Source organism: Papio anubis, chromosome 4 (genome assembly GCF_008728515.1).
Source record: "Papio anubis isolate 15944 chromosome 4, Panubis1.0, whole genome shotgun sequence".
Lineage (NCBI taxonomy): Eukaryota > Metazoa > Chordata > Mammalia > Primates > Cercopithecidae > Papio > Papio anubis.
In genome coordinates this window covers 127,294,047-127,321,852 of record NC_044979.1, presented here as the reverse complement: position 1 = coordinate 127,321,852, position 27,806 = coordinate 127,294,047, and the positions used below count along the sequence as shown (strand labels likewise).

Sequence of the window (27,806 nt, the reverse complement as noted above, 5' to 3'; positions counted from 1 at the left end):
GGACCATAATTTATGGTGCACAGAGTGGTCCACCAAGGCCTAGGGGAGTAAATTCATTTGCTGGATTTTTTGCACCTCCTCTCTCTCTCTGGTCAGAGTAGACCCCACAGGGTGATAACTCTTGATATGGTTTGGCTGTGTCCCCCCACAAATCTCATCTCAAATTGTAGCTCTCAGGATTTCCACATGTTGTGGGAGGGACACAGTGGGATATAATTAAATCATGGTGGCAGTTCCCCCCATACTGTTCTCATGGTAGTGAATAAGTCTCATGAGATCTGATGGTTTTATAAGGGGTTTCCCCTTTCACTTGGCTCTGATTTTTCTCTCTTGCTTGCCACCATGTAAGGCGTGCCTTTTGCCTTCTGCCATGATTGTGAGGCCTCTCCAGCCACATGAAACTGTGAGTCCATTAAACATCTTTTTCTTTATAAATCACTCAGTCTCAGGTACGTCTTTATCAGCAGCATGAAAATGGACTAATACAACTCTCTAGCACTCCTGGGCTATGTCACCAAAGACCCCTCCAGGGGACCCTTGTAAGTCATAGCTGGAGTGAGGCACGGTGCTATCTCTGAGTCTGGAAAGGGTGGGAGGAGACAGAGACTCCATGGTCAAGGTCAGGGTGGGCTGGCTTGAGAACTGTTCTGGCAGGTGCAATGGAGATCGCACCTGAGAGGGTCCTTACAGCAGAGAAGACGAGCACAACCAGCACTGTCCATTTAGCAAGCAGCTTGTCAGCCAGTGAGGTAAATATGAGGAAGCTACATTACAAAGTCCAATATGGGCTGGGCATGGTGGCTCACTCCTGTAATCCCGGCACTTTGGGAGGCTGAGGCAGAAAGATCCCTTGAGGTCAGGAGTTTGAGACTAGCCTGGGCAACATGGCAAGACCCCATTTCTACAAAATATTTTAAAATTAGCCCAGCTTGGTGGCGCACACCTGTAGTCCCAGCTACTTGGTGCTGAGATGGGAGGATCACTTGAACCCAGCAGTTGGAAGCTGCAGTGAGCTATGATATTAATAGCTTCACTGCACTCCATCCTGGTCAACAGAATGAGACCCCATCTCTCTCTTTATTTTATTTATTTATTTATTTATTTATTTTTTGGAGATGGAATTTCACTGTTGTTGCCCAGGCTGGAGTGTAATGGCACAATCTTGGCTCACTGCAACCTCCGTCTCCTGGGTTCAAGCAATTCCCCTGCCTCAGCCTCCCAAGTAGCTGGGATTACAGGTGTACACCACTAAGCCAGGCTAATTTTTGTATTTTTAGTACAGACAGGGTTTCTCCATGCTGGCCAGGCTGGTCTCGAACTCCTGACCTTGTGATCCACCTGCCTCAGCCTCCCAAAGTGCTGGGATTACAGGTGTGAGCCACTGCGCCCAGCATGAGACCGCCATCTCTAAAAAAAAAAAAAAAAAAGTCTTGGGGCCGGCCGGGCACAATGGCTCATGCCTGTAATCCCAGCACCTTGGGAGGCCGAGGCAGGCAGATGACTTGAAATCAGGAGTTCAAGACCAGCCTGGCCAACATGGTGAAACCCTGTCTCTACTAAAAATACAAAAATTAGCTGGGCGTGGTGGTACACACCTGTAGTCCCAGCTACTCAGGAGGCTGAAGTAGGAGAATCGCTTGAACTGGGGAGGCGGAGGTTGCAGTGAGCTGAGATTGCACCACTGTACTCTGGCCTGGGTGACAGAGTGACACTCTGTCTCAAAAAATAAATGAATAAATAAATGAATGAATGAATAAATAAATAAATAAGTCCAGTACAGCATTAGAAGGGTTTTAAGAAGATGTTTGCGAAGGGGTTGAGCAGGTAGGGATGGGGTAGGGTGTGTAGCTTGTGGAAATTGTGATTATGTGCATGTGTGTGTGTATGATGTCATCACATATGTTTTTCAAAAGACAATTCTGTCATACTTTGAAATATGACCATTGGCAACAGACTTTCTACTGGTCCATTTCTTGGACAGCTTTCTTGGTTAGAAAATAATTCCCTAAAATAGGCTCTACATCTTTGGATGTTTGAAGATAGCTAGCACGGACACAAACACTTTCTGAAGGCCAAGCGGATCTGGTACTCCACCTGTTTCTCATTAGATTTGATCTGATGTCTTCTCACCACCTGGTACTCTTCCTCAAAACCTATTACTGTATGACTCCTAAAGTGTGAAGCTCAGAACGAACCTAGAACTATCGTATGGCCTGACTGCATCGCATGTATCACTGACTGCACTGCATGTATCACTTCTCTCATTCTGGAAACTACACATTCAGTGCAAGCTAAGATTGTGTTAATTGTTTTGGCAGTTGGATCACACTTTTGACCCGTGCTGAGCTTACTGACAAGTCTAACTCCCCAGGCTTTTGATACAAACTGCAGTCACACACGGCTCCCTCTTCCCACACTTGTGCCTTTTGGACCCAAAGTCAGAACCTTACATTTGTTCCGATTAAATTTTATCTTGTTAAACACAGTTCATCACTCAATCCTGTCAAAAATGCCTGGAGCCCTTATTAGGTTTTCCAAAATACATGCTATAACTACCACAAGTTTCCACCTATCAATCTACACACAATTGAATGCCTCTTCTGTGTCAGTGCTGTTCTTGACATTGAAGATTTAGAGATGTGTGAGACTCTGTCATTGCCTTCAGAGAGCTCACAGACACACACAAAGGGGAAAAAAGTTGCAGCGCACAGGGTGCAATAAAAGAGAAACCAAGTTTGATGGAAGCAGGTAGAAGAGGTCCCTAATCTAGAACGGGGTTAGAAATAGGGGGTGAGGGAAGGCACCCCTGCAGGGGTGACACCTACAATAAATCCTGCGTGCAAAGTAGGAGAGCAGAAGATGTAGAATACTTTAAGGCCTGGACCACTTGAGAACCTGCAAGCACTTAGGGAATGGTGAGGTCAGATATGAAATGCTGAAGACTTCAGACTTCAGACTTCATCCTCATGGGCAGTAGCCCCTCCACAAAGGGGCTTCTACATATAGATTTGGGTTGAAGAAACACCACGTAGCTTGAGAGTGAAGAGGATTGGGCACATGGTACATACCTAGAGGTAGAGAGGACAGTGGAACTGTTAACCATGCTCCTGGTAAGAGTTGTTGGGGGTGATGATAAAGCAAGGTGGTGTGGATGGAAAGGACTGTATGTAGATCTGGGATTGAATCAGCAGGCCTTGGTCATGACTGGAAGGAAAGAGTGAAGGTTGGTACCAAGAATCTTGGCCTTAGCACCTGAGTACATAATGGCAGTCTTAATTTGGATAAGAAATTGAGAAGAGAAATTGGTTTCAGTATGGGTCTTTGATTTTGATGCACTGTGAGGCATCTAATTAGAGATGTCCAGAAGACGGTTGAATACATCCATCCACATGGGCAGAAGTGAAGTGGACTGGAGATGCAGATTTAGGGATCATCTACCCTGAGATAATAGTTAAATATGGAGGGATGAAAATGTTTAGGGAAAGTGTAAAGAAAGGGCTAAAATGAAGCCTTTATGAGGTCAGCATCTATTCACTCATCTATCCATCCATCCATTAATCATTCACCTATCCATCTAACCATCCAACCCCCCATCTATCCATCATCCATCCTCCTACCCACTTACCTACCCATTCATTCATCCATCATCCACCCATTTATCCATCCATTTAACCACCCAATCATCAATCCATCCATCCATTCATTATCCTTCCATCTAACTACTTAACTATCCATCCATTCATTCATCTATCCAACCACCCAATCATCAATACCATCCTTCCATTCATTACCCATCCATCTAACCACCTAATCACCAATCCAGCCATCCATTCATCATCCATTCATCTTAACTACTTAGCCATCTATCCATCCATCCATCCATTCATCCATCCATGTAACCACTCAATCATTAATCCATCCATCCATTCATCATCCATCCAACTAATTAACCATCCATCCATCCATTCATCTATTTTTCCATCCATCCATCCATCCATCCAACCATCTGTCCACTTTTATCCATCCTTCTATTCCTCTATCCCTCCATCCAACCATCATCAATATAGCAAACAGAATACTTTCTATGGGCCAATGACAGTGACAAATGAAAAAAGGCAGAGTCCTCTATTTCTAAGGAGTTTGTATTCTGATGGCTGTGGTGGGAGACAGGCAATAAACATGTAGCAAATAAGGAAATGAGATAACTATAGTTATCAAGTGGCACAAAGAAGATAAAATAGGGTGATGTGAAAGAGAACAACTAGGTGAGGCAGCATTAGCTGAGGTGGTAAGGAAAAGAGAAGGGGCATTTTGATTGAGACCTGAATGAGAATGAGGCAGTCTTATGTGACAATCTGGGGGATAAGCCTGGGATGACTAAAGAAGAACAGGTACAAAGATTCAGAGAGAGGAATCAACTTGGCCTTTGTGAATGAGAGAAGCTGGAACATCTGGACAGTAGTGAGCAAGAAGGGAAAGAATGAGCCATCAGAATACAAACTCCTTAGGGATAGAGGACTCTGCCTTTTTTCATTTGTCACTGTCATTGGCCCACAGAAGGTATTCTGTTTGCTAGATTGATGGATAGTGTGATTTGCAAGGATGATGTGAAGCAGGTGGTCAGGTGCCTTGTAGATTAGATAGGATCTTACAGACCTTGCTGAGGGCTTTGGCTATGATGGGAAGATTGTTCATCAGGAACATAAGTATGATTTGATTTATGATTTGGAAAAAATCATCCTTGTTGCTATGTGGATGATGTTTTGTAGTGAGGCAAAAGTGGAGGCAGGGAGACCAATTAGGAAAGTGGTCCAGGCAAGAGATAATGGTAGTTTGATGAGGAAGTAACAAGGGAGATGGAAGAAATGGTCATATTTGATATGAATTTTGGAGGCTTAGTGGGTAAAATATATTTGTGGATTAGATGTAGAGTGTGAGGAGAATAATCAAGAAATGCTTAGGTTCTGTGCATAAGAATTTGGATGATGGTGATGCTATTTGCTGAGATGAAGTCTTGAGGATGGAGCAATGCTTTCTTTTTGTGGGAGATAGGAATAAATAGTTTGCTTGTTGTCAATTTCGATTTGAGTCTTCTTTTTGTCATTCAGATGAAGATGTTGGGCAGGATGTTGGAAATATGAATCAGTAGCAGAAGGAGAGATAGGGTTTAGAGATACACATTTGAATGTTGGGAGCACATACAGGGAGTCTTGAAGTCATAGGAATGAATGCACATTCCTAGCATAGAGAAAGAGAAAAGAGAAGATGACCAAGAGGGGAAGGAGGTCTGTGAAGAAGACTGGAAAGGGCCAGGTGCAGTGGCTCAGGCCTGTAATCCCAGCAGTCTGGGAGGCAGAGGCAGGTGAATGGCTTGAGCCCAGGAGTTTGAGACTAGCCTGGGCCACATAATGAGACCTCATCTCTACAAAAATTTAAAAAATTAGCCAGTTGTGGTGGCACACGTCTGTGGTCCTGGCTACTCAGGAGGCTGAGATGGGAGGATCCCTTGAGCCCAGGAGTTCCAGGCTGCAGTGAGCCATGTTTGCATCCCTGTACTCCAGCCTGGGCAACAGAGTGAGACCCTATCTCGATTAAAAAAAAGGAAGAAGAAGACTGAGAAAGAAAGTTAGGTAGATACAAGGGCAGACGTTAAGAAGATAGCTCAATTAAAATGAAGAGTATTCACTTGCTTTAGCACAAGGCAGGGCACTGGTGGTGTTTACCAGAACATTTCAGTGGCACTGGGGGTTGAAGAGTGAGTGGGAAGTGAGAATATGGGGAAGTGACTGCACATTTTTTTCAGTAACCTTTACTCTGAAATGAGGCAGAGAAATGTGGTAGTAGCTAAAAGGAGACCAATAAGTGTGAAGGCACTTCTTTAAAAATAATACTAATTTTAGTTTTTTTTTTTATGGGGATAGGGCAATGATCTGAACTTGGGCATGAGGTCGGGGGCAGACTACAAGCAACAGTAACCTAATACTGAGCTCCAGAAATTGAGGCTCTTCCCTCTGGGTAGCATTGATCTTGGGTCCTTGGAGGGATGAGAGCAAGTGGGGAGGAAGTGGGTTCAGATGGGCAGATCAGAAAGGCTGCAACCCTAAGACCCTGTGTGGCTATTATCAAGAAGCTTGTACCCAGTGGGAAAACTGGATGTGAGGCTAACCTGGTATAGCAAAAAAAAAAAAAAAAAAAAATTGAGACGAGGTCTCTTTGTCACACAGGATGGAGTGCAGTGGCACTATCAGAACTCACTGAAGCCTTAGCCTCCTGGGCTCTAGTGATCTTCCTGCCTCAGCCTCCTGAGTAGCTGGGATTACAGGCCCAGGCCACTATGCCTGGCTAATTTTATAATTTTTATTGTTTGAGATGGGGTCTCAGTATATTGCCCAGGCTTCACTCAAACTCAGTGGGCTCAAGAGATGTTCCTGCCTCAGCCTCCTGAGTTGCTGGGACTACAGGTGTGCACCACCATGCCCAACCAATTTTTAATTTTTTTGTAGAGATGTGGTCTCACTGTGTTGCCCAGGCTGGTCTTGAACTCCTGGCCTCAAGTAATCTTCCTGCCTTGGCCTCCAAAGGGCTGAGATTATAGGCAAGGACCACTATGTCTGGTCCAGTATGGCAAATTCTTAATGAAACTGTGCTTCTTCCTGTTTTAAGAGCTCAAAAACCATCTGCTCTATAACATTTCCTGGATCAATACAAAGGACACTTGTTTAGGCCCCTCTTGGGTTTAGAGGCAGCGTTCCAATCTCCTCTTTCAGAAAACTGGCAAAAGAAAGACACGTTCTCAGTTCTGAGTGTGAAAGTGAGGGGAACTTCCAAAAAGAGGACTAGCCAGCCATTGTCTTGAGCCCCTGGGTGGCCCTGTTCCCCCTACCCTTCAAGCTCTCCTGGCCTCCCCACAGGTCTCTCTCGGACGTCCAAGCTCCAGCAGGAAACTTCCTGAGTCCACTCCACCCCCCAACCCTGCCTACCCCCAACCAAGCTCTGGCTACCAAAGGCTCAGCCCATCAGGGGGCCTCCAGGACTCCAGGCCAATGCTGCCTTCTGATTGGTCAGCGTTTTTGCCTTACAGATGGTCAAATATATTTGAACATTACTCTTGCAATTTCTGGGAAACAGAATTCAGCTTGTACATCTTCAGGTCTACTCTTCGTTGTTTCTGCTACTGGCTTGGTAGTCTAATAAGAAGTTCTTAGCATTCCTTTGGAATCCATTCAGTTCAAGGGACTTGCACTCTTGAATGCCTAGGTGCTCGGTTGTAGCGTTCACCCCACTTGAGCTCTAATTCCTGCTTTTCATGGTTAATTCTGTATCTTGCTGAACAAAGATTACTCTCTCTGACAGGTACAAAAGAACACAACAGGAGCTGGAAGGACAGAGGAAATTGCAGGTGGAGGAAATAGAATGAATTAATGCCTGGAGGCACTTGGGAAATGGTGAGAGGCCATTTTGAGTTCCAGGGTTGCAGCACACAGCCAGAGGCAAGAGGAAGCTTTGCGGGGAAATGGTCCTTTGGGGTCAATGCACACAGGACTCTTGAGTGTCAAACCTGGGGAACTTAGGGTTCATTCTGGGGCCATGAAGAATCCATGGAAGGCTCGGATTAGGACAGAGATATGATGAGCCCTTTGCCTGTAGAAGGTTGACTGTGGACTGTGGTGAGGAGGGGTTGTGGGTAGGAGAAGCATTAGGGGATTTTGCACAAGTCCAGAAAGGAGCCAGCGGAGGGCATGGGGTGGGCACGGAGGTGACAGTAGCCCTTCTTTAGGGTCACTGGAAGTGAGGAATGGCTGTTGAGCTTGGCAGCTCTGTGCTCCGGGCAGGTTCCAGTAGTGTTGCTATGAAACCCACACTGATTTTGCTTGTGTCTAAAATCCATCACATGTTAGCCAATTCCAAATTGTGTTTGAATTGAAATTTCTGGTTTCTAACAAATGGTTTATTTAAATGACCTCTTTAGGGATTATTAAACATGCTTGTAATTTTCCATAAGCTTCCTTGAGATCTTAAGGGTAAATGCAAGCAGAGCTTTAATCCTTTAACATAGTTTTACCCTGGTAATACTTCTCTCTCTCTCTTTCTCTCATAGTCACGTGTTTTTGGGGGGGATGTGGGTAGGTGGCTGAGATGATGTTCAGACATTCCTCACGTTGACATCCTCTTCCACATCCGTGTCACACACAGGACACATCCCTGAGGCACACCACTGGTGTGTTCCTTCCACATCCATGTCACATACGGGACACATCCCTGAGGCATACCACTGGAGTGTTCCTTCAGACCACACACCCATCATCTCTATTCCTGCATCCCGCCCCTTTCCATACTCCAGATTTTTCATTTTCACAAGAGACTCACTAACTGGGGAAACAGATGGGAAAGAAGAGGAGGAGGAAAAACTCGGTGTGATGGGTATTTCTAGTTCTGTCCCTTTGACTGGGTTGAGGCTCTTGGGTGCGGGTCCAAGAACAGGGCTGAGAGAACTCCTGCACATTCCTGCTGTGCGAAGCGTAGTTGGATAAGGAGCACCAGTACCTCCCTGGAGCTTGCAGCAATGCAGATTCCCAGGCCCAACCATTGACCGAACAAAATCAGAAGCTGTATTTTAACCAGTTTTCTAGGTGATACCTCAGTGCATTAAAGTTTGAGAAGCAGCGGGGATAGTAGTTTTAGGCTCAGCTACACATTAGAAACAGTTGAGGAGATTGAGGAAGTCTTGATGTTGGCTAGATACAGTGGCTCATCCTTGTAACTGCAGCACTTTGGGAGGCAAAGTCAGGAGGATTGCTCAAGTCCAGAGTCCGAGATCTGCTGGGCAACATAGAGAGACCCCGTCTCTACAAAAGATAAGAAAATTAGCCAGGTATGCTGGCGTGTGCTTGTAGTCCCAGCTACTGGGGAGACTAAGGCAGGAGGATCCCTCGAGCCCAGGAGGTTGAGAAAGCAGCGAGCCATGATAGCACCATGAGACGTTGTTTCAAAAATAAAATAAAATAAACTCCGAATGCCTCTGCTGCACCCCACACCCATTAAATAAGACTCTCTGGGACCTGGGCATTTCTACCAAGTTGATACTCCAGGTCCATGGACCAGCCTTCAGCAGCTACATTCTAGAGAATGTACTGGCCTCTGATCACTATCAGGGCTGATGAGTAATGTGAAGCCAGGGAGGAATCTCCAGGGTATCCAGCACTCCCTGGGCAGGCTGAGGAATAGCAACGTTGGGATCACCCCCAAGGAAACACCCTCGGCTTTTGCATGAGTTTCCCACACAGGGACTGTTACAGGGGCAGCTAGCTGCAATGCTCCCTTGAGGGGAATTACAATGGTGGAGTCCATGTGGGAGCCAGGGTGTTTGTGGGCTGCCAGAAATAACTGGAGGACCCTTGGATAAGGGTTAGTTTTCTTCTTGGGTAAATTGAGAGGATTTAGATTCATTGTAATGTGACTCCATTTTACCTTTTCCAAATGGTGAAGCATGACATATTGGATAGAGATTTTTATCTGTCTGTCCATCCATCCATTCATCCATCCATCCACTCATCCATCCAGTCACCTACCATCCATTCGTCCACTCATCCATCCATATATCTATTCATCCATCCACCCACTTACCCATTATCCATCCATCCATCCATCCATCCATCCATCCATCCATCCATCCATCCAATTAGTCATCTACCCACACTACTATGCACACAGTCTACCACTTTGCTTATTGTTAATGAACACCAGCTTGCTAATTGTTGCTCTCCAGAATAGTCTGAGATTAGCCATCATTGTTAAACTATCCTATGAGGATAGAAGGCAAGGCTCTAAAGAACGCATACAGAAACAAGCATTCATTCTTCACATGGGATGGCAGTTGCTGAGGTCAAAACTCTAGTACCATTAAGAAACATCCAAAATAGCCACTTGTGGGAGGCCACAAGGCCAAGCCTTTTAATGTTTTTTTGTTTGTTTGTTTTGTTTTGTTTTTGAGATGGAGTTTTGCTCGTTTCGCAGGCTGGAGTGCAATGGCGTGATCTCGACTCACCGCAGCCTCTACCTCCCGAGTTCAAGTGATTCTCTTGCCTCAGGCTCCCGAGTAGCTGGGATTACAGGTATGCAGCACCACACCCAGCTAATTTTGTATTTTTAGTAGAGATGGGATTGCATCATGTTGGTCAGGCTGGTCTCAAACCCCTGACCTCAGGTGATCCACCTGCCTCAGCCTCCCAAAGCTGGGATTACAGGCGTGAGCCACCACGCCTGGCCAAGCCCTTTACTATTAGTGCTCTGAATGCTTCAAGAATTCTTGGTGTGGTTAGAAGCTGTGTCTTGAAATAAAGCACTCTGTCTCTTTAGGACATGTGCAAATTTGCTTGGAATTCCATGCAGACATAATGCTCGGCTATGGAAATCAGGCTTTCAGTAACAAGCAATCCTTGTTAGTCAGCACAAATGATCCACAAATGGCCACAGAACAGCAGCTCATGGGCTTTGTGCAGTGGCAGATTGGCCCCACTGGAAAGGTGTGCTACAATGGGAGCACTGCACAACAGCCCTTGAGTCAGCCTGAAGCCTCGTCTCCCCACCCCCAAGCAGATGCAAACCCTGCGTGAGTCCCTTGGCGTTCTGTGATGCCGATGGTTTGATGGGCACAGCTGCCTGCACAACAGAAGTGATGATGCTGTGTGGATCTCACCCACACAGAAGAAAAGGAAAAAAACAGCCCCATGCCCTTCCTGCTACTCTCCTTCTGCAGTGCTATTACTCCTCTTCCCAGGCTGGAAACATTGCCACTGGCTCTGACTCTGCTGTCACTTTCCTCCTTCCTGTAGCTGTGGTTTGGCATAGCTTTGTCCAGAGACATCATTGTCCTTGACAGACATTGGGTCAGCCAGGATGGTGCAGGAGACAGGGCACAAAAGGCAATCACCTAGGCCAAGGCAGGTGTGGGTGAAAGCCAACCTTAGCTCCAGAAACAATGTCTGAGGGCATTCATCAGTCTCATTATTAATTCTAGAAAGGTTGAGCTCCAAAGAACTCATCCATCAAGGGAGCACAGCAGCAGGGTTTCTGTGTGGCAGCCAGTATGTAGCTGTGTACAGTATTAGGCAGCGGTTTGGGTAGGTATTGGCTCATAAAGAATCATGAGAGCTTGTGGGCCAGGCTCTGGCCAGAGTCTTGTTCTTTTTTCTTTTTTAAATAGGGTCTCACTCTGTCATCCAGGCTGGAGTGCAGTGGCGCAATCATAGCTCACTGCAGCCTCAACCTCATGGGCTCAAGTGGTCCTCCTGCCTCAGCCTCCCAAGTAGCTGGGACTACAGGCATGTACTACCATGCCTGGCTATTATTTTTTATTTGCTGTAGAAATGGGATCTTGCTGTGTTGCACAGGTTCATCTTGGACTCAAGCAATCCTCCCACCTTGGCCTCCCAAGGTGCTGGGATTACAGTCATGAACCACAGTGCCCAGCCCAGAGTTATGTTCTGAAGTGCTTGGCAGAGTATGTGATGAAGCCAAGGACAGGGCTGTCATCTGGCTCTGCAGCAGGGTCAGTGAGAGAAGAAGGAAAGGAAGCTGTTCCTGGGAGCTTCCCCATAGTATTGACTCCAGGTATGCTTGGCATCAATGAAGGACATGGGGCTGAGACACTGGGTCCAAAGTTTGGGATCATGCCAGGATCCCAGAGCAGCAGAACTGTGGTTACTGATGGATGTCATGACACTCAACAAGAGTGTCAACCTTTACGTGGGGGTTTTGGAGGCCATTGGTCATGAAAAGCTAGGAAGGCTGAGGTGGGAAAGGAAGTAGAGGTTGGCAGTCCCTCAGATCTTACTCTTACCCAGCTCCGTTTCTTCCTTCAAAAAGGCTTTGCTCCTCGTCTTCATGGCGCCCACTCTAGGAGCTAGGTCCACTGCTTTATAGTCTCATTGCCACCCTACACATTCTCTGCCTCATGTTAATTCCCCGGAGAGGCAGTTCTGGGAAATCATTAAGAACCTGATTTAAATATCCCAGCTCTGTGACTTCGTGTATGTGACTTCATCTCCCTGTGCCTCAGTTTCTTCATCTGTGAAACTGAGATAATAATAATAAAATCTACTTCACAGGATTGCTGTGAGAATTAAATAATGATATAGTAAAGCCCTTAAAATAATGCTTGGTATATACTCTCATATATGTGTTTGCTGCTGAAGCTACTTCTGCTACCATTATATAACTCCTCCTGCTCCTCCTCTTCCTCCTCCACACAGTCCAATCCCTGTAAGCCTCCCTGCAGCCTCCAGATGCAAGCACTCCCCAAATCTTCTGATGTTTAACCCACAAGTCCCATCTCTCCTCCATTCCAATGGTCACCACCTCACTTCTAGTCCTCATTGCCTCTGGCCAAGCAATGGCCTTCAGATTGTCCTCCTTTCCTGCAGTTAAGTCCCCTTTTGAGTCATTTTCCAATCTGTCTCTAAGAGTTATTTTTAGAAAATGCAGGCTGGGCGTGGTGGCTCACGCCTGTAATCCCAGCACTTTGGGAGGCCGAGGCGGGTGGGTCAAGAGATCGAGACCATCCCAACCAACATGGTGAAACCCCATCTCTACTAAAAATACAAAATTAGCCAGGTGTGGTGGCGCCTGCCTGTAGTCCCAGCTACTCAGGAGACTGAGGCAGGAGAATCGCTTGAACCCGGGAGACGGAGGTTGCAGTGAGCTGAGATTGCACCACTGCACTCCAGCCTGGTGACAGAATGAGACTCCGTTTCAAAAAAAAAAAAAAAAAAAAAAGAAAATGCAGATCAGATCATGTCATTTTGTCTATTTTCAGTAACTACATTGCCCATAGAATAAAGGTCAAACTTAATCTGACCCCAAGCCATCTTCTGAATTCTCTGTGTACCTTTTGCTCTAAATATATCCAAATTCTTGCTCTTCTCAAAACCTATTCATATTTTTCCTTCTGCCTAGAAGTAATGAACATTTCTTTCCCTCCCTCTCTCCCTCCCTTCCTTCCTTCCCTCTTTCCTTCTTTCCTTCTTCTCTTCCTTCCTTCTCTCTCCCTTCCTTCCTTCCTTCTCTCCTTCCTTCCTTCTTTCCTTCCTTCCTTTCTTCCTTCCTCCCTGCCAACTATACTTTTATTCAAACGTTAAAACCCAGATTGAGAGACGTCTTCCCCCATTCCCTCTGCATATACACAGTAGATGGCAATCCTTGAAGGCAAGGACAGAATCTTATTCATGTGGCTCACACATTGGTAGAAATGAAACAAGTAAGTAGAAAATCAGGTTCTGCCACATACGGGTGGTGTCTTAGTCCATTTTGTGTTGCCATAACAGAATACTTGAGACTGGGTAATTTATAAAGAAAAGAGGTTTATTTAGCTCCTAGTTCTGCAGGCTGGGAAGCTCAAGGGTGTGGCCCTGGCTTCTGACATGGCTTCTGTGCTGCATCATAACATGGCAGAGGAGGTCAAAGGAAAAGCAGACATGTCCAAGGGGATAAAACCCAAGGGGCATCCTGGCTTTATACCAACCTGCACTTGAGGGAACTAACCCAGTCTTGCCAGAGTGAGAACTCACTACCAGGAGAACGTACCAAGCCATTCACGAGGGGCCCACCCCCAGGAAACAAACACCTCCCACTAGGCCCCCCCCACACACTGCCACACTGGGGATCAAATTTCAAGAAGAGTTTTGGTGGGGACAAACTGAAACTGTGGCAGACGTCATCTCTGAAAGTGAGTTATGGGTAAGGTAGCTTCAGTAATTTATGACAGAGAGGGAAACTTTTTGGGTAGTGCTAAATAAGGATATTTCCTCTTTCTGTCCAAAATGTCAGGTACCTTGCAATAGCCAGAGAGAAAGCATTCCAAACGACAGCAGTGGGTACAGAGGAGTGGAACTCTCTAGGTTTCTGCTTTGTCGGAAGTGTGCACTTTCAAGTCAGGAATACCTGGAGCAAGAGATTCAGGAAAACAGAAGCAGACAAACTCCAACTCAAGTCATTGTGTGCTGAACTGTGAGCAGCTAGGGATAGAGATCCGGGAACTGTTGGAGGGGAGGATGTCAGCCTTGATGCAAAGAAATGGCCACGTGCACCTGAATTTGTGTTGGATGTGAAACATTGTGGGAACCAGAAAACAAGGGAAAAGCTGGTGGATTAAAGGTAAAAGGGCCTATGCAAGGCAGAGCTGAGCTATTCCAAGCTACCAGGAACTATGTTCTGTCACTATTGCTGCTGAACAAGTCATCCCTAACCTTAGTAGGTGGTCATGAATTTGCCATTTTGTGCATGAATCTGCGACTGGACATGGTTCCTTGGGAAGGCTGGTTTTTGCTCTTTGTGGCATCAGCTGGGAGCTGGAGAATCCACTTTAGGACAGCTCTCTCATGTGGTTGGCAAGTTGGTTCTGGATGTGAGCTGGGAGCTCAGTGGGAGATGAGGGCCAGGAGTCTTGGTTTTCCTCCATCTAGGCCTCTCCACAAGCTGCTCAGGCTTCCTTACAACATGGTGGTTTAGTTCTGAGCGTGGGGTCACAAAAGAAGCAGGTGAAGCAGAGTGCTAGCAAATGTTGAACAATTGGTTTCCTGGGGTAGAAAAAGCCCTAATTTGTAGTGTTTGCTAATTTCCAGGGAGTAAATAATCCCACCATGGCTAATTTCAAACTACTGAACATAGAATTGGGAAGAGATGTATATAATTAGCTTTCAAGAGCTGGTATAATCTCCAGCATCTCACTGGGTGGAAACTGACCTAGCCTTGGAGGTCACATAGTATCACTTGTACTGTAGTCCACAGACATGTCTAAATGCAAGAAAAAGGAACTTAGACCTCTATATCTTGATGGAAAGAGTATCAAAGTACCATTGTAAGAAGAACTGTGGGATGGGAGATATTTTTGCTACAATTTAGAAAGTACAGTAGGCTGCAGAATAGAGATATAGGCCTAGAGAAGCGAGGTAGAGAATGAAAATTGGTAGGGAGGTCAGGTGTCAAGTGATGAGAGCAATTGACATGTGCCCTCCGTGCCCTGGGAGAAGTAGGTGGGAAGGGCTGGGTGTGGTGGCTCCTGCCTGTAATCCCAGCACTTTGGAAGGCCAAGGTGGGCGGATCACTTGAGGCCAGGAGTTTGAGACCAGCCTGGCCAAGATGGTGAAATTGTGTCTCTACTAAAAATTCAAAAAAATTAGCTGGGCGTGGTGGTGCATGCCTGTAATCCCAGCTACTCGGGAGGCTGAGGCACAAGAATCACTTGAACACAGGAGGTGGAGGTTGCAGTGAGCTGAGATCACACCATTGTACTCCAGCCTGGGTGAGAGGGAAACTGTCTCAAACAAACAAAAAACAAACAAACAAACAAAAAAGGTAGGCAGGGAGGAGGTGCTGGTGAATTGGAGACCACCCACGTTGGGTGAGCCAAACACTCAAACACTTCTGTGGACAAAGCCAGCCCTCAGGCAAGTTGTTGGCAACATTTAACACAGTCCCAACTCAGAGGAGACTACAGGAAATAAATTAGTTCTTATATATTTTTTAAGCATATTAACTTGGCAGCCTGGATTTAAAAAAATAAATGGCTGAGTGCAGTGGCTCATGCCTGTAATCCCAGTACTGGGAGGGTGAAGAGGGAAGATCACTTGAGACTGTTGACCAGTCTGGGCAACATAGTAAGATCCCATCTCTACAAAAAATAAAAATAAATAGCTAGATGTGGTGGCACATGCCTGTAGTCCCAGCTACTGGGGAAGCTGAAGTGGGAGGATCACTTGAGCCCAGGAGTTCAAGATTGTAGTGAGCTATGGTAGAGTCACTGCACTCCAGCCTGGGTGACAGAGTGAGAACCCAACTCTAAAAACAGAAACAAAACGAAACAACCCCTGCCTTTTGGTTATCATTTTAAAAAGTCATCAGAAATGAGTAGACCCAAGTGCCATTCGCATTCAAGGCTCTGATAAATAGTTGCCCTATGGAATGCTGCTTAAATCAGTCCCATTTCATTTTGAGCATATCTAATATTTCCCAGGCACAGTGTTTGCTTTGTATGTATGTATAATATGCACACATGTTCTATCAATGCACACATAGATATATACATATATATGTATAATTAGCACATGTAATTAGCACATGTCACAGTGTGTGTGCAATAATATTTGCTAATTGAATGAAGTCGATTTGGCACTAGCTAGTGTGATTCTTGTACTATTTTCTTTTTTCTTTTTTTTTTCTTTTCTTTTTTTTTTGAGACAGAGTCTTGCTCTGTTGCCCAAGTTGGAGTATGGTGGCATGATCTTGGCTCACTGCAACCTCCGCCTCCTGGGTTCAAGCAATTCTTGTGCCTCAGTCTCCCAAGTAGCTGGAATTACAGGCGTGTGCCACCACGCCTGGCTAATTTTTGTATTTTTAGTAGAGACAGAGTTTCACCATGTTGTCCAGGCTGTGCTCAAACTCCTGACCTCAGGTGATTTGCCTGCCTTGGCCTCCCAAAGTGCTGGAATTACATGTGTGAGCCACTGCACCCAGCCTCTTGTACTATTTTCCACATGCATCTTTGCTGCAGAGCCCAGAATGAAGAAATGACAGCACAGTTGGCTGATTTAGATAAGGGTTACACATAGCTGGTGACCTGAGGGGTCAGAGTGGTATTATGGGTTGGAATTCAGGGTGGGGTCCTACAAATCCACTCTGTCCTTTGCCACCACACTAGGCAATGCTTCCTACGACTCGGAGTCAGGCTGCATTCTTTGCAGCCTGATTAGCTGTGATTAGCCAGTCCCCAGATCCTTCAAACCCTGGTTTTCCCTTCTCCGTGCTAAGATGACTTTTTTGGCAATGTTTGCCCCTGCCAGAGAAGAGGGGCAGGAACAACAGTGACATTCACAGTGGGAAATTTTCATACTGGCTGGAAGCATCCACTAAAATTAAATGTACGGATTATTTGTGGGTTTCATTTTTCAGACTATTTCTGTTGCCCACTGACACAAATAATTGGAAACTGACTATAGTAGCTCTTTGAGAAGATTATGGAAACACAGTGAACAACTTATGCAGCTGGATGAATTGGGAGCGTGGGTCTTCTGATTTTTGTATGTTAATTTTTTATGTTTTCGAGTTGGGATCTCACTCTGTCACCCAGGCTGGAGTGCAGTGGCGTGATCTCAGCTCACTGCAACCTCCACCTTCTGGGTTCAAGCGATTCTTCTGTCAGCCTCCCAAGTAGCTGGGATTACAGGCACCTGCCACCATAACTAGCCAATTTTTGTATTTTTAGTAGAGACAGGGGTTTCGCCATGTTGGCTGGTCTCGAACTCCTGGCCTCAGGTGATCTACCCACATCGACCTCCCAATGTGCTGGGATTACAGGCCTGAGCCATCACACTCAGCCCAGGTCTTCTGATTTTTGTATGTGTGTGTGCTAATAAAAATTTTAGCATATAGCTTTCAATTAATTGATTCATATTTACTGGGAACCTTCTATATTCAGTTAGGGAATTTGCAGTAGGCCATAGTCCCTGATCTCTAGGGAAGCAGGGTCTACCTGTGAGAGGTTATACAGCAATACAATGTCAGTAGCCACTCAATACAATGGTTTAAGCCAAGAAAGCACTAATATTTATTTTAGGGTTATAGAGTATACAGTGCCTGATTGGAAGAGACATGAGAAATTGACAAATGGCCTGAACAAACTATGGATGAGGTAGAAAAATGTGTTTATCAGATATGGGAGGGCTTCAAGAGGAAAATTCTTCACAGCCTGAAGAGCAGGTGGGTAGCACCAGGGGGTGGAGGAGTGAGGGGCATGGGGGTGAGGGATTGGGGTGAGAAGAGCATTCCTGAGTAGAACCTCAAAAGCAAAACCTCAGAATGAAGAAAGTAGAAGACAATTTTTTCTTTGTTGCCTGGGCTGGAGTCCAGTGGTGTGATCTCGGCTCACTGCAACCTCCACCTCCCGGGTTCAAGTGATTCTCCTGCCTCAGCCTCCTGAGTAGCTGGGACTACAGGCACGTGCCACCACGACTGGTTAATTTTTTTGTATTTTTAGAAGAGATGGAGTTTCACTGTGTTAGCCAGGATGATCTCGAACTCCTGACCTTGTGATCCACCCTCCTCGGGCTCCCAAAGTGTTGGGATTACAGGTGTGAGCCACTATGCCCGTCCAGAAGACAATTTTTTTTTAACGTAAAAGTTTGTTTTTGGATTTTTAGTTTCTTGAAATATGTACTTATTGACTCTAAATGGACTTATTATATTGGTAGATCTGCAAGAGAGTACTATTATTTTAAAATACAGGAAAAAGGCAACTTTTTTTTATCAGACCAGAGTGGCTGGAATGGAATGTTCTGGAAGGTGGGCAGCTGGCAGCAGGACTGAGTAAATTCCTTTGAACCAGACTGTGGTAGACCCGGTAACCTGGTCAAATAACAAAATGTTTTTCTAGGGCGAGATGTTGTTTTCATGAAAACATAGCATTGCTACATGTTTTGTTTATGCCCAAGTGTGCTGTCTGTGAAAAAATAAATTGCTTATTTATTTTTTGAATATGTATATGTTAACAAAAATTCAAAAGACACAAAAAGGTATGTAGCACCAATTAAGTCTCCTGCTCACCCCTGCCCCCTGGCAAGCCAGTTCTTTATTCTAAGACAATTTAGCAGGTTTTGTTAGGAGTTTTTGTTATACGCTATTTGCCAACATCAAAAAGGTCTCTGGGCTTAGAAAGAGCCAGTATTATCTGTATCATTTCGAGTTGTGCTCAGTTTTAAAATTCTAGTCCTCAACTGCAGCCCAAAGCCAGCACTGTGTCAAGTGAAAACTGGTTGCAAGAATTGTCAACACTGCCCATGTGACATTTATTTATTTATTTTGAGATGGAGTTTCACTCTTGTTGTCCAGGCTGGAGTGCAATGGCACAATCTAGGCTCACTGCAACCTCCACCTCCCTGGTTCAAGCGATTCTCCTGCCTCAGCCTTCCAAGTAGCTGGGATTACAGGTGCCTGTCACCACACCTGGCTAATGTTTGTATTTTTAGTAGAGATAGGGTTTTGTCATGTTGACCAGCTGGGTTGACCTCAGGTGATTCACCCACCTTGGACTCCCAAAGTGCTGGGATTACAGGCGTGAGCCACCATGCCTGGCCAATGTAGCATTTAGTACATAAGTGCATGAGATTCTTTTGGGTTTTTGGGTTCTAAAGCACAGAACACAGTCAAACCATCTCAGGCCCAAAACGGAGCTGTTGTCTTGTAAAGAGATCTCACAGAATCAGAGCAAAGAAGTCGAAATAGAAGCAGTCTCTGGGGAACTGTGTCTGGGCATCACAAACTGAAGTCTGTCTTCTCTTTCTCTTTCTGATTGTGTGCTGTGGGTTTGTGCAATTCATCTCTTTGTACAGATTAGCCCTTTTTTTGTTGAAAATAGTTTGCCCTCTTCCCTAAATCGATATGACCTTTCAGCTCTAGCGCTCACCGCCCCTATTGGCAAAAACTTCTATGCCTTTTAGCTCAAATTCTGGTGAGAATTGAATTGTACCAGTTTGTCTCCCTGAGCCAGGCCACACACAAGCAATAGCTCACACTGGCTGTCTTTGGTCACATGTCCATCCCTGGTCCCCTGGGCTGTTATTTGAGCAGGAGCAAGGGAAGGTCAAATGGCAGGTTAGAGGTCCCTTTCAGGCCGTTCAGAATTACCCTTTTGACCTTATCTTGTTTCCACTGCTGTGCGTAACCTCCTTAAGGACAAAGACCCTGAGGGTGTCTAGCTTGGTATTAAACACATAGTTTGATGTTTGGTACATATTCGTTGGTTTTATTGATTTTTGCCCCCCTCTTAGAAGATACTATCCTTCAGAAAGGACTGAAAAGCCTGCATTTTAGATATTTATTCAACTGCCATTAAAGGAGTATGGTGAAGCAGATAGGACTCAAAAGTTAGTTACTGCCAGGAGGTAATGATTTGAAGCTGTGTGTTCCTCTTTTGAACAGGATCAATAGATTATTTTCATTAGAAACACAAGGCAAAATAATAATAATAATAATCACACAGAGGCAGAGCAGCTATAGCCTGGGATATGTCCTTTAGATAGAATTTAACTATGTATCTACTCAGCCTCCTGAAAGTGTGACAGAGTAATAAACTCTTTTTTTTTTTTTTTTTTTGAGACAGAATCTCGCACTGTCACCCGGGCTGGAGTGCAATGGCATGATCTCGGCTCACTGCAACCTCCGCCTGCTGGGTTCAAGCAATTCTCCTGCCTCAGCCTCCCAAGTAGCTGGTATTACAGGCACCCGCCACCACATCCGGCTAATTTTTTGTATTTTTAGTAGAGATGGGGTTTCACTATGTTGGCCAGGCTGGTCTCGAATTCCGGACCTCGTGATCCACCCGCCTCAGCCTCCCAAAGTGCTGGGATTTCAGGCATGAGCCACCACACCCAGCCTGAGTAATAAACTCTTAATTGGAATATCTTGGAGGTGGCCAGCCCTAGTGAGTGAAAATTGTGAAATTATAACAAGCATTTAGCCAAGTACAAGGCCTACTTTAATGACTAGATAAGAATCTTTGATAAGAGTAGAATGTTTACATGCAAGTGATGCTGATAATGTGATTGTCAAGTATCCAGAGTTAATTTTCTTAAGTAGATTCAAGGTCCGTTTTCCAATTTTGTTAGAATTGATCATTTGATTTGCAAACATATTTCTAAAATCGTTACTAATTTCAGAAAAGCTGATTCTGGATGTGTCTTTTAGTGGCTTATAAACATTTACCATCTACTTGTGAATTTATAATTGCCAAAAATTGGGTTAAATTTGAATTGTTTTCTTGGGGAAAATGTTAGACAAGGGATGAATGAAGCACTTACGCTCTGCTAAGGTAAATATATGTGCATCATTTACATTTGGTACATAAACAAGAAGTGTTATCTGGCCAGGTGTGGTGGCTCATGCCTGCAATTCCAGCAGTTTGGGAGGCCAAGGTGGAAAGATTGCTCGAGGCCAAGAGTTGGAGACTAGTCTGGGCAACTAGCAAGACCTCGTCTCTACAACACATAAAGAAACTAGCCAGGTGTGATGGCGCACACCTGTAGTCCCAACAACTACTCAGGAGGCAGGGGCTGGAGGACCACTTCAGCCCAGGAGATTGAGGCTGCAGTAAGCTATGATAACAGGTTCTGCCATGTTGACCAGGCTGGTCTCAAACTCCTGACCTCAGGTGATTCGCCCACTTCAGCCTCCCAAAGTGCTGGGATTATAGGCGCGAGCCACCGCAATTCAGTCTGGATGATAGAGCAAGACCCCAGTCTTTAAAAAAAAAAAAAGTGTCATTTGTCGGGAAGCACTAGGAAATGGGATTTTGGAAATCAAAGTCCAGACATGGAGCAAAGGTGACCAGAATAATCTCTCAGCCTGATTTTACCTTATCAGGAAGTGGAGAGTGGCCATCCCTTTGACCCCAAGAAGGCCTTGTGACTACTTTAATAAAGAGAGTACAGAAAATGACTCTGGGTCAGATCAGGCATAGCTCTTTGCTCACCTGGCAGCTTCCAGTTCCTGCCTCTTGGGAGCCATCTGCCTTAGAAGTGTGTTCACCATTAGGAAAAAGTCCGAGCCATGTGGAGAGGCCTGGAAGATGTGGCACCTGTAGAATGATGGAGGCCAAGGAGAGTACTGAGGCACCACACGTGAGAGTGAGGAAGCCCTCTTGGAAGAGGGTCCTCCAGTCCTCGCCTGCCCAACTTGTGACAGGGAGAGCAGAGATTCACCGTCGGCCGAGACTTGCTGACACACAACATCGTGAGCAGCTTAAATGGTGGTTTTAACTGTTAGGGTCATAAGTCACTTGTTTCTTCTGGGCCTCTATTGGTTCATCAGAAAAAGGACAGTGGTAGCTTTTTCTCTGTTTCATAGGGTTGATGTCAGATTTATCATGACGTCATGCTGAGACAACAGGTGTGAAAATGGTTTTATAGGTTACGAATGTTAAGAAATGGAGCACAGTGGGTAGGCTCAAAACATGTGAGTTAGCCAGGCATGGTGGTACGCCCTGGTAGCCTCAACTACTTGGGAGGCTGGGGTAAGAGGATCACTTGTGTCGAGGGGTTGGAGATGGCAGTGAGCTATGATTGCACTACTGTACTCCAGCCTGGGTGACAGAATGACACCCTGTCTCAAAACCAAACCAAACCAAAACAAAATAAAATATTTTGATTTAAAAAAAATTTTTTTGAGATGGAGTCTCACTCTGTTGCCCAGGCTAGAGTGCAGTGGCAGAATCTAAGCTTACTGCAACCTTCACCTCCTGGGTTCAAGCAATTCTCCTGTTTCAGCTTCCCATGTAGCTGGGACTACAGGCACATGCCACCCTGTCCAGCTAATTTTTGTATTTTTAGTAGAGACAAGGTTTCACCATGTTGGCCAGGCTGGTTTTGAACTCCTGACCTCAGGTGATCCGCGTGTCTCAGCCTCCCAAAGTGCTGGGATTGCAGGTATGAGCAACTGCGTCTGGCAAATTTTTTAAAAAATGTGATGTGTCCCAGTGTGCACACTGACTGTGACAGATGCTGATTGTTCTTATGATCACAGCTCTTGAAGACCCTGGTATCATCTATCTTTGGTCCTCAGGTTCCCTTGCTGACTCCTATTCTTTCTCTTTTTTCAAAAAAATATTTTTGTTAGAGACAGGGTTTCCCTCTGTAACTCTGTCTGGAGTTTAGTGGTGCGATCATAGCCCAGTGCAGCCCCGACCTCCTAGACTCAAGTGATTCTCCCCTCTTAGCCTCCTAGGTAGCTAGGACTACAGATGTGAATACCACCACTCCCGGGTAATTAAAAAAAAAATATTTAGAGGTGGGGTCTCACTATTGCCCAGGCTGGTCTTGAACTACTGACCTCAAGTGGTTCTCCTGCCTCAGATTTCTGAGTAGCTGGGACTCCAGGTGTGTACCACTGCAGCTGGCTAATGTAAAAAATTTTTAGAGATGGGGTCTCACTATATTGCCCAGGCTGGTCTTAAACTCCTGGCCTCAAGTGAGTCTCCTGACTCAGTCTCCCAAGTAGCTGGGACTACAGGTGTGAGCCACCACACCCAGTTAGCTTCTATTCTCTAACCAGTTACCTGTCATATGTCAGAGGCCTCCAGGGAAGCGCAGAGGAGATCCTGATTCTAGAATTCTGTTTTATGATTCTTGTGCTATTGACATACTGGCCACTCCAAAACACAAGGCTCAAGGAAACTGTGAAACTGTTAGTATCCTTGTTCTTCCTAGGGTCATTCCTTTTTTTTTTTTTTTTTTTTTTTTGAGATGGAGTCTCACTTTGTCACCCAGGTTGGAGTGCAGTGGCATGATCTCGGCTCACTGCAAGCTCCACCTCCTGGGTTCACGCCATTCTCCTGCCTCAGCCTCCCAAGTAGCTGGGACTACAGGCACCCGCCACGACGCCTGGCTAATTTTTTTTTTTTTTAAATTTTTAGTCAAGACGGGGGTTTCACCATGTTAGCCACGATGGTCTCGATCTCCTGACCTTGTGATCTGCCCACCTTGGCCTCCCAAAATGCTGGGATTACAGATGTGAGCCACCGCAACTGGCCAGGTAATTCCTTTTATTTTAATTTAGACTTGATTTTTGACTGAATACTTTTCCACATTTATTGCACCTGTAGATTTTTTTTCAGTATGAACTCTCTAATATTTCCTCAGATGTACATTTTAGACAAAGTTTTTTCCATGTTTATTACATTTGTAGGTGTTCTCTACTATACAAATTCTCTGCTGAGTAAGATGTGAGAAAACGTTAATGGTTTTACTACTGACTTTTCATTTTACCAACATTTGTAAAGCGTTTCTCCAACACAAATACTGTAGTGTTCTCTCAGGTATATGGACAAACTTCTTTCCAAATTCCTTACATGTATAAGGTTTCTGTCCAGCATTAATTCTCTGATGTTGGGTAAGTTGTGAACACCAGTTAAAGGTTCTGCCTCATGTTCTACACTTGCAGCATGTCTCCCCAGCATAAATCTTGTGTGTGTGGTAAGGTTTGAGCCCACAATAAAAGTTTGCCACATTCTTTACATTTTTAGGATTTCTCTCCAGTGTTAATTTTCTGATGTTGAGTAAGACACAAGCAGTTAAATGCTTTGTCACATTTATTACGTTTGTAGGATTTCTCTTTGTGTATGGATTCTCTGGTGTTATGTAAGGTTTGAGTACCAGTGAAAGGCTTTGACATATGTTTTATGTTTCAATGGTTTCTCTCCAATAAGAATTATCTTATGTCTATTTATATTTGATGACTGACTGAATACTTTCCCACATATTTTGCATCTGTATGTGATTTTTTCCAACATGACTTCTCTGCTGTTGAGTAAGTTTCGAGGACTCGCTCAAAGTTTCACCACATTCATTGCATTTGTAAGGCCTCTGTTGAATATGTATACTCTGATGGATAATAAGGTTTCCACATTGGCAAAAGACTTTCCCACATTTCTCACTTTGGTAATGATTCCCTGGAAAATTAGTACTTTAATGTTTACTAGAATTTGACCTTGGTTAGAGTTTCCAAGTTTCATTACAATTGTTATATTTCCAAAATTGATGTTAATATTTACTTTAAAAAATATGGTTTTGGTCGGGCATGGTGGTTCATGCCTGTAATCCCAGCAGTTTGGGAGGTGAGGCAGGTGGATCACGAGGTCAGGAGTTCAAGACCAGCCTGGCGAGGATGAAGATGGTGAAACCCCATCTCTACTAAAAATACAAAAATTAGCAAGGTGTGGTGGCAGGTGCCTGTAATCCCAGCTACTTGGGAGGCTAAGGCAGAGAATTGCTTGAACCCAGGAGGCAGAGGTTGCAGTGAGCCGAGATCGCACCACTGCACTCCAGCCTGGGTGACAGAGCAAGACTGCATCTCAAAAAAAAAAAGAAACAAAAAAATACATATATGGTTTTGTAGAAGTAGCTAACATAAACTGAGTTTTTTCTGAGATGCTGTATATTCCTAATTTTCTTTGGCAGTTAAATTTTTGCTATTGTAGTTGTTGCACGTTGGTTATCTATAATAACATTCTCTCTGCCCTTAACGTTCACACAAACTTTCCCAGATTTTCCTTAAGAGTAAATTCTCATGGCCACAGCTTTTCTATCTTCCCAGTATCACTTTTTCAAATGAATGTATCCATTGCTCTGGCAAAAGGCCTTGATTGTAACGAGAAGAAATCGTTTGAAAAATAAACATGATAAATTATTCTACTAACTAGATTCAGGGGAGTATACTTACAAAGCTAATATAAAAATCATATAAAGTGAGAACATCACCAAGATGGCAGAATAGAAAACCACTGTCTCTCATTCCTCCATTGCTATATGAGTTTAACAATATGTTGCCCAAATTGCCTATGTGAGAATGATCAAAACCAGTTAAGAATTTAAAACACCGCAGGTGAGCACAATGCTGAAAAGAAACATGTAGAAGAGGAAAGAAAGCTTGTTATATTTGCCCACCATGGCCCCATCTTCTCCTTAATACAGTATGGTACAAATAGAAGAAACTCCCAGTAGGGTTCTCCCTCAGAACTGAAATCAAAGAGTAAAACATGTTTACATTCTTGGCTTTTTAGGGGCACTGTCCAAAGACTGCCCCTTTTTCTCCCCTCACAGAGTGCTAAAGGGAATGGCGGTTTATACTTAGACCTGCTGAGACCAAAGGTAAATGATTGTTTTGGCACCAAAGAGACTGCAGTACCATGTACCTACCACAGAGATAGCAAGAAATTATGGGTCATGAAGAAGAAACCTGGGCCAAACTTTAATTGGAAAATAAACACACAATTTCAAAGAAAACACATTCTTAAACAGGTTTCAGAGAACTCCAGAATCTATAGCCCAGTTGACTGGTGTCACACTTCTTGTGAACAAAGTCACTCCATAAATATCATGACATGGAATTTTTAAAGTGGCCAATTCTCAACAAAAGATCACAAGGCATGCGAAGAATCAGGGAACTATGGCCTAAATAAAAGAACAAAACAAATCTCCAGATACCAAACCTAAAAATGAAGATGCATAAATTGCCCAACAAAAAATCAAAATATACATCTTTATAATCCTTAATGATACTATCATACGAATAATACTAATACTTATCAAAAATATAGACAAATAAATGAATTCAGGAAAGAATATCAACCAAGTCATAAAAACTATATATAAAAAGAAACAGATTGTAGAACTGAAGAATACAAAAAGAAATAATGTCTAATAAATTGTCAAATTTGCAGAAGAAAACAGACATAAAAATTCAGGAAGCTCAATGAACTCCGACTAGGATACACATAAACACACCTACAACAAGAAACATCATAAGAGTCAAACTTTCAAGAGTTGCAGACAAGAAGAGAATCTTGAAAGGAGCAAGAGTATAATGACATGTTATCTATAACCATGCTCCTATGAGATTATCAATGGATTTATCAGCAGGACCCTTGCAAGCCAGAAAGAGTTGAGCGATATAGTCTAAGTGCTGAAATACTGAACACCACCAATTAAGAATATTAGATCAAATCAAATTGTCCTTCAAAATAAGGGAACAATAATAACTGCAAGATTAACAAAAGCTGTAAAAAGTTTATCACCACGAAACATATCCTATAAGAAATACTAGTTTCTTCCATTGAAAAAATAAAATGATGCTAGAAATAAATATAAAATTATATAAAAATATATTGTACTCACCAGGCTCGGTGGCTGATGCCTGTAATCCCAGCACTTTGGGAGGCCAAGGTGGGCTGATCACCTGAGGTCAGGAGTTCGAGACTAGCCTGGCCAACATAGTGAAACACCCTCTCTACTAAAAATACAAAATTAGCCAGGTGGGGTGTACACGCCTGTAGTCCCAGTTACCTGGGAGGCTGAGGCAGGAGAATCGCCTGAACCCAGGAGGCGGAGGTTGCAGTTAGCCGAGATCGCACCATTGCATGCTAGTCTGGGCAACAAGGGCAAAACTCTCAAAAAAAAAAAAAAAAAAAAAAAAAACCAAAAAAATTCGGGCTGGGTGCGGTGGCTCATGCCTGTAATCTCAGCACTTTGGGAGGCCGAGATGGATGGATCACGAGGTCAGCAGATCGAGACCATCCTGGCTAACACGGTGAAACCCCATCTCTACTAAAAATACAAAAAATTAGCCAGGCGTGGTGGCGGGCGCCTGTAGTCCTAGCTACTCAGGAGGCTGAGGCAGGAGAATGGCATGAACCCGGGAAGCGGCGCTTGCAGTGAGCCAAGATCATGCCACTGCACTGCAGCCTGGGCAACAGAGTGAGACTCCGTCTCAAAAAAAAAAAAAAATATATATATATATATATATATATATATGAATTTATATATATGTAGTTCTATATAGCGTGTATACTGTATACTATATAGTTCTATATAGCGTGTATATTGTATACTATATAGAGTTCTATATAGCATGTATACTGTATACTATATAGTTCTATATAGCATGTATACTGTATACTATAGAGTTCTATATAGTGTGTATACTGTATACTATAGAGTTCTACATAGTGTGTATATTGTATACTATTTATAGAGTTCTATATGTATAGTGTATACTGTATACAGAGTTCTATATGTATAGTGTATACTATACACAGAGTTCTATATGTAGTGTATACTGTATAGAGTCCTATATGTATAGTGTATACTGTATACAGTCCCATACATATAGTGCATACTGTATATAGAGTTCTATATGTATAGTGTATACTGTACACAGAGTTCTATATGTAGTGTATACTGTATACAGAGTTCTATATGTACAGTGTA

The 27,806-nt window shown here is 44.1% G+C and overlaps 1 protein-coding gene across 1 annotated transcript in view; it reads left to right on the top strand.

Moving 5' to 3' along the window:
* The window catches only part of LOC101023473 (intraflagellar transport protein 22 homolog), a 38,225-nt gene extending 24,136 nt beyond the window's left edge, over positions 1-14,089 (top strand). Inside the window, exons 5-6 of the transcript XR_004183019.1 lie at positions 7,354-7,445; positions 13,825-14,089. The gene's annotated coding sequence lies outside the window, so the exon portion shown is untranslated. The remainder of the gene's footprint in view (positions 1-7,353; positions 7,446-13,824) is intronic.
* Positions 14,090-27,806: the final 13,717 nt, after the last annotated feature.